General features: G+C 39.8%; 1 protein-coding gene across 3 annotated transcripts in view; it reads right to left on the minus strand.

Moving 5' to 3' along the window:
* Positions 1–6,773, minus strand: part of ZNF148 (zinc finger protein 148) — a 106,479-nt gene extending 99,706 nt beyond the window's left edge. The window contains exon 1 of one of the 3 annotated variants that reach the window (XM_032480853.1): positions 6,565–6,771. The gene's annotated coding sequence lies outside the window, so the exon portion shown is untranslated. Of the gene's footprint in view, positions 1–5,686; positions 6,192–6,564 lie in introns of those variants that run through there. The other 2 variants (XM_032480856.1, XM_032480859.1) reach the window with 2 other exon arrangements.
* Positions 6,774–12,812: the final 6,039 nt, after the last annotated feature.

The raw sequence follows: 12,812 nt of genomic DNA on the forward strand, positions 1-12,812 counted from the left end.
GCATCCAACATGGTAAGGACAGTTATTGTTACTGAAACTTTGTTTTGTATGTGCACACATTCATACATGCATATATTAGGTTAAGATGTAATATGTATTCTTTAATGTGATCATAGTAAAAAATTAAAAACCAGCTCATTATTCCCCACATCTCCTTGGTTTCTCACCTCCAAGCCTTTGCTTTTGCTAATCTCTCAGGTTGGAACGTTCTTTCTAGTAATTTCTGCTATCCATCCCTTCAAAGACTAACTAAAATACCACTTCCATGCCACTAAATGCAGTCTCGGGTTTTCCCCGAGTCAAATGTCGTTTCCTACCTTTTAACTCCAGTAACGCTGAGTATTTTTCTTACATATACATTTGTGATCACAGTGTAGTTATTTGTGCTGAAGCCCAGCTCCCCCATTAGAATATAAACCCCAAAGGATTAATCCCTGATTGCATTTTGCATATAACAAATGTGCATTATCTGTTGACTAAAGAAAATTCATCCCATTATTTTCTGAAACCTCAGTTATAAATCAATAACATAATTTCTACTACATACAAACTTCTGAAACTCTTATCCTTCAAATAGCCCTACCATCTTCCTCCCAAAATTAGCCATTTCAAATAATCCTCTTTACCTTCAATCTTCTCTTGCTTTCTTCTAAACATAACCTATCATGTATCAATAACCTTTTTCTTCTTTCAGAATCATACCTTCTATTAAATAACACCTTTCCTTCTCCATCTGCTATCTTCCCCTTTATTCCTAGCTCTCTAACATCCATAATGATAGGTCTAATATTCTTTAAACAGACATTTCTTTCATCTTCTCTTCACCCAGACTTCAATTATTTCAATTCATTTATAGTGTACATATTTTTGTCAGCCCCATTAAATCCTCTGTAGAAAAAGGCAGATAATGAATAAATAAATTGAAACAAACAAAACATATAGATAATTTAGGTAAGTTACCTTGGATACTTTCTCATTCATTCATTTATTCAACAAGCATGTATCTACTGGACATATGCCTTCAATTCTCTTGTCTATTCTATAATTTGGAAAGCAGCTTTGAGAAAACCATGCAGGAAAATGCCAGGATAACAAGCCAAGTTGACTCATACTCTTCACTCACAGAGACCAAGTCATTTGTGGGGTACAGGCTCAAAAAAGGAAAAACTAAAAGTTACACCAGACACAGATGGAAATAGATATCCCCCCTCCCGAGTTGTTCCAGGGGTCTCAAAAATCTACCCAGCAAAGGTGAATTTGAAAAGGAACAAATCAGTAGGAGTAGCTAAAATGAAATAGGCAGAAAGCATTCAGACAAAAATAGATCCAGACTCCAGGTTCATTCTAGGGCTGCAAGAGAAATTTGGAGCAATTTAGTTCCTTTCCTGAGATCTCTAAGGAATCCTTTCAAATATCTAGCTAAAGTATGGTACTTAAATCCCTTCCTCAAATCTTAGCCAATACTCACTTCTCCATTCTCTGAACTCCTTCAGCACTCACTGCCTGTAAAACTCATTTGGGAACTTAATCATAACTATCTTGTTCATGGTAATGAACTGTTAACAAACATAGCCAGAATTTATTTACATATTAAAATCAGTGTGGTCCTCTCTAAAATAGTTACTTTGAGAGGCTACCACTGACTCATTTATGCACTCCATCCATCCACCACCTGATGCACTTAACCAACATTCATCTAGTACCTAACCAACTCCATGTGAAAAATCACCACTGTTCAAAAATTTTCCAAATTCCTCTTTGGGAATGTTTTCCAAAGTTACTTAATAAGTTAACTAAGAAAATCATCCTCATTTCTGTGTCTAACTGAATTTGAACCAAAACTATTCTTTATTCTACTTGATAATAACAGAACTTCAATACTTCTAAAAATCAAGTATTTCAAACTAAAAAGATTTGTCACCAATGAGACCAGTCAGAATAACATTATGCCTTGTATAATTTTAACTGTACCATCCTGGAGGGATTATGAACTCCTAAAAGGTAGGGACAGTGTTTTACTCATCTTTGTAGACTTCTACCCCCAACAGCTCACAATAGGTACTCAATAAATAAGTATTGTATAGAATGTGCAGGAGGCTCAGACAATAAATCAGGAAAGGTGTTCCAAAACAGTTCTCAACACTACTTCTGAAAGTTGATTAACAAATTACAAAAATTCTCATTTGGAGGTATACTTTTGATACTTGTATTAAAAAGTCAATTTTCTGAAAGAACTGAGGATTGTGGGAGAGAATGGAAGATTGCTGGAGCAATGAAACGACTGAAGGTGGGACAGAAACAACTGTCAGAGGGTGAGAACTGTGGGATATAACAGGACATTTGGAGAAAGATTGGGTAATTTTGTGAAAGAAAGGGTAATTGAGAGAGTGGTAGGAAAGATGGGGAATTTGGGGATACATGTGGAATTATGGGAAAGATGGGGATTCTGGGGAAGGAAAAGAATAGTGGAAGGGACAGGGAATTTTTAGGAAATAATGGAGAATGATGAGGAAAATGCAGATTGTGGGAGACCCAGGGAAGTGTGGGGGGAAAAAGAGAAAAATATCAATTTTCTGAAATCTTACACTGTTACGGAATTACTTCACAACTGTCTTTCTCCCCTTAAAAGAATATAAATACCATAAATTCCTTGAGGATAGAAACTTCATCTAACACTTATTATCCTCAAAGTGAATTAAATCAAGCAGATTCTTAAAACAGATACAATCTCTAAGCACTCACTTAGGCCTCAGGTAAGAAAATCCAAATTAACCAGCTCCCAGGTCCAGACCAGATTCATTCAGATTAAACTAGCCTCACATTAGAAGAGAACCTTTGGTGCCGCCCATTAGATGTTTTTGCAGGATTGTTTCAGTTCCATTCTAATCCATTCTGTTGTCTTCCCTTAAATCTAAAGACCTTCGTCCTAAAATACAAAAGTCAGATATTCCTTTTGTACTTATCTCTCTGTCTCTCTCTCTCTCTCTCACACACACACACATACACACAATTTTGTCTATAATACCTCACAGTGTTCAGCAATTTCACACAGTCCCATTATTACCAGTAATGGTGGACACTACTTTCTATCATTCAACAGGTATTTATTAAGCACTAAGGATCAAGCTGTTGTGAGTTTCCCCCAAGATTAAAGAAAGTCTTAGCTCTAGAGCAGGTTACAATCTAGCTACCATTTGCAAAACAAAGAGAAAATAATTCCCCAAAACAAAAGCAATATTCAGCAGTATAGAATCTACATGTGAATGTTGTTCTAATTCAAAGTAAGGAAGATTCTCAAGAGGTGGAGTTACCTAAAACAATACTTTTGAAAAGGGGAGCAAGATCTTTCTACACTCCCAATATCCAACACCCTGACTCAGTGATGTTGTACCTCATACAAAAATTTCAAAACCAATATTTTATGAATCTATCGTAATACATGAGCAGTATTCTTTTTCCACCATATTCCCCACATATTAATGACTTAAATATGACAATTTCCTTAAAACTGCCACAAATCTGTCTCACCATTGTAATTTAAATCCCCTTCACAATTAACTATATCCAAATGTCCTCAGAATTCTTTACTTTTCTTCCAGCCTCCAACAAAATTATCACCATCTCCATCATATCCTGGCCCTCTTCTTCTCCCTCTTATCACATTTCCCCATCCCTCCCTCCCTCCTCCACAAAGCAGAAACACATCTCCACACCAATTCATTCCTTCCTAAGAAACATAAGAATTGCCAAAGAAGCCTGGAAAGAACAATCAAGGATCATTTTAATCTATTCCCAGACTACCCACACTGAAACTCTCTACAAGACTGTCAAAGAATTCTGCACAGTAGACCTGGTAACTAATTCCAAGATGAACAACTATCACTGCCAAACCACCACTCTTCATCTCTAACCAGCAACCCTAACGCTGCAAAGTTGCTGTTTTCTACAGCCTAGTCTTTGCTATAGGTCCATCATCAAACTTTCTTTAATCATCTCACCCAGTTTTTCCAGTCTAAATTTTAAATGTTTTTTCTTAAAGAATATTAAAGATATAAAGACATCAAATAAAAAAGCTAAAATAATAACTATCAAAGTTTGGAAAGAAGGAAAAGGAAATAATGACAGTAACACAAATCCTTTCCACTCACAGTAAGAAGTCAAAATTTTGACTCCTTTATAATGTCATTTTGATCAATCAAGAAGTAACAGTACATGCATATTACTTGGAGATCTAGGGAAAAGCGTGATAAGAACTACAAAAATTAACACTTAGAAGTAGTCTCTGAAAAGTGGGACTTTTCAGTGCAATGGGCAGGTGAGACAGGGGTTACTGCTTTTCATTATAAGCTCCCTCAGGACAATTTTTTAAAATTATTTTCATGTATTATTTCATGTAATTTAAAGGAGAGACAAACAATAATAAAATACTCTATTTAAACCCATTCAACTTACAAAAATTAAAAGAGCTGACAATATACAGTGCTGGTGAGGGGAAGGAAAACAGACCTTCTCATACTATGATGGCAATAGAAATGGGTACATCCAACTATGTAATATATTGAAGCCCTTAAAAGGAGCGAGTTAACTCTAAATGTACTGACATAAAGTTTTCCAATTTTTAAAAAAATAATCCTGAATTATTTCCAGAATAAAAATTTTAATAAAAGCCCCTTTCCACTCAAATGCTAATTACCCTCCTTTAGAGCTATTTGCTAAATAAGTAAATAAATTTTCCCATCCCTCTCCCAAATTTCTTTCCCTCTTCTCCATTAATCCTTCCATCTTCTAGTTCCATAAAAAGACCTTTCACACTTCCCTCTCCTCAGCTGAATCAACATTACAATGTAATGTGTATACAATCTTTCTTAATAACAAAAGGTGAATAATCTTAAAGGTATGGTTCTAGACCAGAATTCTCTCTGGTCTAGAAAGGTATGGTTCTAGACCAGAATTCTCTCTTGGAAATCTGGTCTTGTGAGAGCTCAGCAAATCCAATAGCCTGGGTACATTTCCTGATATGGAAATGCTAATATTCCCTCCAGCCTGACTCTAGAATCATCCAGTCTCTTCAGGTTCCCCTAGACCTCAAGACGACCAGTCCTGACCTCCCTGCAACTTAAGACCAAAACAGACATTCTAATCCTCCACTCTGCAGGCCCACACTTTGTAGGCTAATACATTTTCTTCAACACCACCAAGCCTCAATGAGGGTATACATTCAGGAACTGTGAATGGCAAAAGACCTCCCCCAGCCGCAGAGTTATGGAACCAATTCAGTCAACTAGACTAATCTGAACTACAAATGGAGCCTCCAAAGAAGGGCCACCATGCATGGACTCTCCCCACCATTAATTATAACCCTGTGTACTGCAACCCAAGCTGAATAATATGGCAACAGTCCTCTTGGACCAGATAAACTGGGCAGTGAAGAAAACCGCCAAGTCAAGTAATTTCCATTCCAGCATCTGCCAGTATAGTGTTCACCCAGCCTCTGTGTAAGTGATATTTCAAATTTGCTAAAACCTAAACTCCATGGCCTAGAGAATCCCTGTAGGCCAGGCGTTTTCTTAAGGTCTGGCTCAGAGATTCTCATATTCACCGGTGCAGGTCTAAAATGTCTCAGACCAAACTACAGACCAAGATCTAATTCTCAGTGACCCCAACCGCTGCTGGTACCCACACTTACCAGATGTCATCTACAGAAGAGCCCAAACAGGTTCGGAACTAGGCCATCCTGGCCCATCTGGAATAACTCTTTAGTCCTTGGGCCAACACTTATTAATTCTGCTACATCTGTCTATGCTATCACGCATTCTCTTCATATTCTCTAGTATTTAGCAATCCCTCTTGCTTTAAACGTATCCTTTCTATTCAAGGAAACTCCTTACATCCTTTCTTTCCTTCCCTTAGAAACGCTTCAGTTCTTTCCATAACGAAATACCTAATGTATCTGCACAATGAACACCACCCCCCGCTCCCGGAATCCTCAAGACTCCTCCACAGCCACCCCCTGCATTCCTCCACCTACCCAGCATCTTTCCCTCCGGCCTCTCTTCCAGTGCACGCTCCCACTACGTTTCCTGCAAGGATTCCCTTTTCTCCAACCCTTGCCCTTCCCTTCTCCCAAAGAACACATTCAGGCAGCAACAGTGCCTGAGGCCTGCGGTGCATAAAGCACTGCACCAGGCACGGCAGACAGAGACCCGGTGTCTCCCTAGGCTTTTCACACCCACACCCAGCACCCTCCGGCCACCCCGTGCAATCATCCCACCTTCTTCCCTACCTCTGACACCCCCCTCAGGCCTCGGAGGCCGCCTTCTCGCTTCAGCCATCCCCGTCATTATCCTTTCTCACCCCCCAACCCACCATCCGCGCCCTGTTTCCTCCTGTCCCCCAGCGAGCTCCTGCGTTTCCCTCGGCCTCGGCCGGTTCCCTGGCCACCCCCAGCCTCGCCACGGCTCGCTCCCCCCGAGGTCAGGCCGTTACCGCCGCGCACTCCCCCCGCGCGCCGCCCCCCTCCCCCGCCCTCCCCCGGGCCCGGGCCTGCCAGGCCGAGCACTTTACCGCGGGCGGGCGCCGAGTCGCGCGGTCACCGACTGCAGGCGGCGGCAGCTTCAACCTTTCTAGGGGCCTTCAGAGGAGGGGAAGGGGGGAGGGGGGAGAACTTTTGCTGTGGCAGCTTCGGCAACAGCTCCCACCCCTGCGCCTTTCTCCTCTTCCTCCCCCTCCTCCTCCTCTTCCTCCTTCTCTTCCTCCTCCCAGAGCAGTAGAGACGCAGACATGCCGCGGCTAGAGCGTCGCCGCGGTCGCCGCCACTGCCGGCGCGGTGCATTGTGGGAAGCCCCGCACACGGGAAGCGCTCCGCGGCACCCGCCCTCCCTGGGCCGGGGACCTGGCTGGGACGACCCAGCGTGGCTTCTATTCCGGCGCCTGCGTGTCACCAGGCGACCGTGGCCGGGGAAGCTGGCTCTGAACCACGGGTACCCTAGGCTGAGCCTGAGAAGAAAGCAGTCTGAAAAATATTAGAACTAAAGAAATGTTTTCGAGATGGGGGTCCGTCTTCAGCCTTAACTAGTACCTATCGCCCAGAGAAGCGGAGAACTGGGGGGTCGTGTGCATTTCAGGCCCGGGGAAAAGGAAGGGGCAGGGACCTAAATGAAAGGTTATCTGCCGAAATTTTTTGACTTTTTCGTTTCTCCTCTCTTACCTAACCCTCTCCCCTGCGACCTCCAGTCGTGGACCTCTGTCACCCTAAATGCCACCTTTTACCGGAAGCGACACCCCTGCGCCCTTGAAACTAGCAAGCCCCGTTAGTGTCTGCAAACGCCTGCAGAGTGTGAGCATTGAAGATCAGGAGATCCGGCCCTGGACCCTATTGCGCAAGGTCTTTCGGTGGTATTTCCCGCTCACTTCACCTGGGGCCCAAACCTCCGTCTGTGTGTCAAAGACTTGGTCTATGTGGAGCTAGAATTGCACAGTTGATGTCTCAACCCTTGGAGGCCCTTTCGGTGACCTTTGCCAAATTGTGACCTCCTTAGTGGTGCCTTCATTCAACTAACATCACTGAGTGCCCTGAGGTGCTGGTGCGTACTGTGATGGTTTACAATTACTCATCTTTGTGTCTGCACCCTAGCACAAGGTCAGCCACGTAACATGAAAGATGCTTAGTGAATGTTGAGTGATCATGAACATCAGAAATACCATGGGATGAAACACCTTCATTATGATTTCTTCAAAATAGTCTGAAGATTTATTAAGCGTCTCTCTGCGATACTTAAACATAACCTCTGAGGGGAGAGGGAAAGGAAAAGCATTAAAATACCTATATAACCATTTCTGAAGTTCTCATTCCCTTGTCCACACCCACCTAACCACCCCTTGCCAACTGAATCTTCATTTGAATAGTGTTTTTTGGCAAAACTCCAATCTGCATTATGCACTTGTGATGGCACTGAATTAGATTAGTGTCTGCAAGGTTAATGTTCCCCCAGGCATTAACCTTAGTAAATCGTGATGCCTGTTTAGAAATAGCAGAGGCCCAGAGGTTCGGCTTAATTTAAACACAGGTAACTAAGAAGAGCAAGGATAAACCACAGTTTCACAGTCAACTCTACACGTGCTCTCTCCATTAAAAAATAAAAATTTTAATAAGATGGCAGGGCATATTCCGAATGCTAATTGCAACAAACCATTGATACAAGCTAGAGCAAGAGACAGTTATCTGGAAGACAGCCTTCTGGCAACTTCTAGCATCTGCAATGGCATCGAATTCAGATGTTAAAAAAATACCTCTGGCAGCAAAGAAGCAGACTCTGAATATTAGGTAATAGGAAAACTAATAACTGAAAAGGATTGAAGGCCTGAAGATTAGTAATACTATCAGGAATAGATCTAGTTCTCTGCTCAGCACCAGAACTAAGAAATAATAGAGAAACAGCTGTCTAACATGGGCAGAATAAAGAGCACAATAGAGGTAGTGACAGCAGTAGTGATGATGGGGAGCAAGTTCAAGCCTTTGGTAGGTTAAACCTCTGGAAATATTTCTCAGCCCCAGTTTGCCTCTTCATGCTCCTCTTGCTCACCTCCCCAGACCCCAGCCCTAGGCATTCAGCCTACTTTCCTTTTTTGTTTTTTATTTTGAAATAATTATGGACTCACAAGAAATTGCAAAAATAGTACAGAGTCCAATTTACCCTTCACCCAGCTTCCCCCAATGGCAACATCTTAAAAAGTTTTAGTAACATATCAAAACCAGGAAATTAACAATGATACATTATCATTAACCAAACTATAGAACTTACTTTTACGAGTTTTTAAAAAACATTTGTGTGTGTGTGTGTGTGTGTGTGTGTGTGTGTGTGTGTGTGTGTGTGTGTGCAGTTTCATTCCATGGATTAATCTGTGTCACCACTACAACCAGGATTTAAAACTGTTCTATCACCACACACACACACAAAAACCATCTCATGCTACCTTTTTGTTTTCACAAATCTACCTCCCCATCTCACCCCCCAACTCTATCCCTGTCCCCTGTAACCACTAATCTGTTTTCTATCTCTATAGTTTTGTCAGTTCAAGAGTGTTATATAAATGGAATCATAAAGATGTAAACTTTTGATGTTTTTACCTAAACATAATGCCTGTGAGTCCTGTCCATGTTGTGACAGTTATCATTCTTTTTATTTCTTAGTATTCCATTCTGTGGATGTACTAGGGTTTGTTCATCCATTCCCCAGGTAAAGTACATTTGGGTTGTTTCCAATCTTTTTGCTATTACAAATAAAACTGTATTTGTGTACAGGTTTTTGTGTGAACTTAAGTTTTCATTTCTCTGGGGTAAATGCCTAAGATTATGATTGATGGGTCATATGGTAAGTACATGTTTAATTTTTTTAAGAAAACATCAAACTATTTCCCAGAGTGGCTGTATCATTTTACATGCCCACCAACAATGTAAGAGAGATCCAGTTTCTCCTAATCCTCACCAGCACTTAGTATTACCACTTTTTAAATTTTAGCTGTTTTAATAGGTATGTATGATATCTCATTTTGGTTCTTTCTCTTTTAAAAAGGGGTTGTCTCTCCCCAAGACTGGCTCCCGAACAGCATGCATGCTATCTCTCCAACTCCTAATTTCCTTTTAAACAAGTTCACATACCCCTCTTTGTTGAAGGATTTCATATCACAGGAGAGAAACACACATCTCATGGGTAAGTTATAAAGTTTCTCAAGATAATAAGTATATGTAGCTTATATCTTTTTTGTTTTTTGACAGATGGCTCCAGAAAACATCTGTTAAGCAGGTATAGAAATTTATTTTGGGAAGTGATATACATAAGGCGCTCAGGATGCAGTCCACAGGTGGCAAATTTAAATGCCCAACAAGCCAAGCAGGTAACATGAATAAGTGAAGCAGGCATACTTAGTTACTTAACTTCTCTATGTTGTTAAGTACCCCGTCTCGAAAATGAGGCTAATAATAGTAACTTCCTCTTAGAATTGTTAAGAATATTAAATGTTAATACATATAAAGTATTTGGAATAATATCTGGCACAAATGTTCTATGTGTTGTAGATATTATTGTTCTTGTTGTTATTCTTTCTATTAAAAAGGATTTAAAGATGGTGCTGAACCAAATTTCCTAAAAACAAAATTCATCAGGGGCAAAAAGTCAGTTCCTGCAAGTGAGTTGTAGCAAGGGAAAAGATAGAAACTATTCCAGTACAAAAACTAGCTTAAGTGGAAAAATATCTTAGAGAATGAATCTTGGGGAATAAAGAAGATATATAAGAGGGTATAGCTCAGTGGTAGAGTGCTTAGCATGCTCCAGGCCCTGGGTTCAATCCCTAGTATCTGTATTAAAAAAAATAAGTAAATCAATAAGTAAACGTAATTACCCCCCACTTCAAAAAGTAAAATAAAAATAAAGTAAGTCTACTTTAAAAACTGATTTTTAAAAAAGTTAGCATGCAAACTAACATAAAATAAAGTTGAAAACAAAAGAAAAAATTTAAAGCGGATATATGATAGTTGGAGCTAGGAAAAGAATAAGCAATTAAACTGCTGAAAAAAAAAGTAACATTATTCAGAGAATTTATTTCTGAGTGTAATCTTTGCCTGAATAATTTTATTTATAAGGCTGATGAAATTGATCTATTATAAAGATGCTTGCTATTTTCTACCCAGCAAATATTAGAAAATCAAGTTCCTACCTCTTCTTTCCCAAAGTTTAAGCAGAATGAAGACAAGTTAACTACTGTTATATATATTAAAGCTGTGGGTTTCCACAGCTCATACAACTTAATAATAAAAAAACAAACAACCCAATCCAAAAATGGGCAGAAGACCTAAACAAGCAATTCTCCAGTGAAGACATACAAATGGCCAATAGGCACATGAAAAAATACTCAATATCACTAATTATCAGAGAAATGCAAATCAAAACTACAAATGAGGTATCACCTCACATCAATCAGAACGGCCATCATTCAAAAGTCCACAAACGATAAATGCTGGAGAGGCTATAGAGAAAAGGGAATGCTCCTACACTGCTGGTAGGAATGTAGTTTGGTGCAGCCATTGTGGAAAACAGTATGGAGATTCCTCAAAAAACTAAAAATAGTCTTATCATATGATCCAGCAACCCCACTCCTGGGCATATATCCAGAGAAAACTCTAGTTTGAAAAGATACATGCACCCCAATGTTCACAGCAGCAGTATATACAGTAGCCAAGACACGGAAACAACCTAAATGTCCATCAGCAGGTAACTGGATAAAGAAGATGTGGTGTATTTATACAATGGAATACTACTTAGCCATAAAAAGAATAAAATAATGCCATTTGCAGCAACATGGATGGACCTAGAGTTCGTCATTCTAAGTGAAGTAAGCCAGAAAGAGAAAGAAAAATGCCATATGATGTCACTCATATGTGGAATCTAAAAAAGAAAAGAAAGGGCACTATGAACTCATCTACAAAACAGAAATAGACTTGCAGACATAGTAAACAATCTTATGGTAACTGGGGAAAGAGGGTGGGAAGGGATAAATTTGGGAGTTTGAGATTTGCAAATGTTAGCCACTATATGTAAAAATAGATTTAAAAAAAAAGTTTCTTCTGTATAGCACAGGGAACTATATTCAATGTCTTGTAATAACCTTTAATGAAAAAGAATATGAAAATGAATATATGTATGTATATGCATGACTGCAACATTGTGCTGTATGCCAGAAATTGATACATTATAACTGACTGTACTTCAATTAAAAAAAGGAAAAAAAAACTGGGTTTCCATAAAATAGAATGGAAATTTTTATCATTCTAGAGTTTTCAAAGATTTCATACGTTAGCTTATTGCCAGATAGTGTGATTTATTGCAGAGATGAATTGTTTCTTTCTTGTTTTTACTATCTTTTTATAATTTACAATTTAAAGTCATGTCAGAATTCCAGGCTCACCAGAGATTCTTAAAAATACCCTGTTGCTAAACAGTCATGGAGACCAACACAATGAGGAACTCAGCTTCCCTAAAATGATCATCTTTCTACCTGCCAGTGTTCAGGGTAAACATTTATTAAAAGCCTACGTGCAAGGCTCAGCAAAAGAGGCCCTGGGATGCACTAAAGTCCATCAGCTGTGAGATAACTCTGGTTTGGAGGGATCCAGGGGAAGACACGGGTGAAAGTTCAAGAGAATGGAGTGCTGAGGTTGAGACTGTGTTCCCTTTTCATTCCCAAATTGATCTTTCATAAAGGCAACCATTTAACACTTCCCGGAAGATTATGCAGCTACATAAGAACACAAATGCTGAGGTTCAAAGAAGGCTAGGACGTGGCCTGAGCTCATGAGAAGCTCTTAGACTAATGGAGGAGACCAATAAAAAGTGAGAGAATTTCAGCATAATTATGCTGTGATAACATTGAGGTATGTACAGGGTGCTTTGGGTTCCGTCAGTGATGGAACCCACATATCTTTCTGATAGCAAAACAATACTTTCCACCTTGTTCATACATCTAAAACTTACATGGGAAATTCTGTACCAATATCAAACATGACGCAGGTCTTTCACATTTAGAGAGACATTTATCTCCTGGTAATTAAAAAATGTGTGAGTGTTGAAGCAAATCCTTTCTCTCTCTCTCTCACACACACACACACACACACACACACACACACACACACACACCTGGAAATGACTGCAGAATACTTCTCCATACTCCATGAACAAAATGTGAACAAGTAAGGCTGAAGAGAAAATGCAAGCTGAAAATTAGGTGAAAGTGATCTATGGCAGCGGTCGTGGGTGGAA

This window comes from Camelus ferus, chromosome 1 (genome assembly GCF_009834535.1).
Source record: "Camelus ferus isolate YT-003-E chromosome 1, BCGSAC_Cfer_1.0, whole genome shotgun sequence".
Taxonomy (NCBI): domain Eukaryota; kingdom Metazoa; phylum Chordata; class Mammalia; order Artiodactyla; family Camelidae; genus Camelus; species Camelus ferus.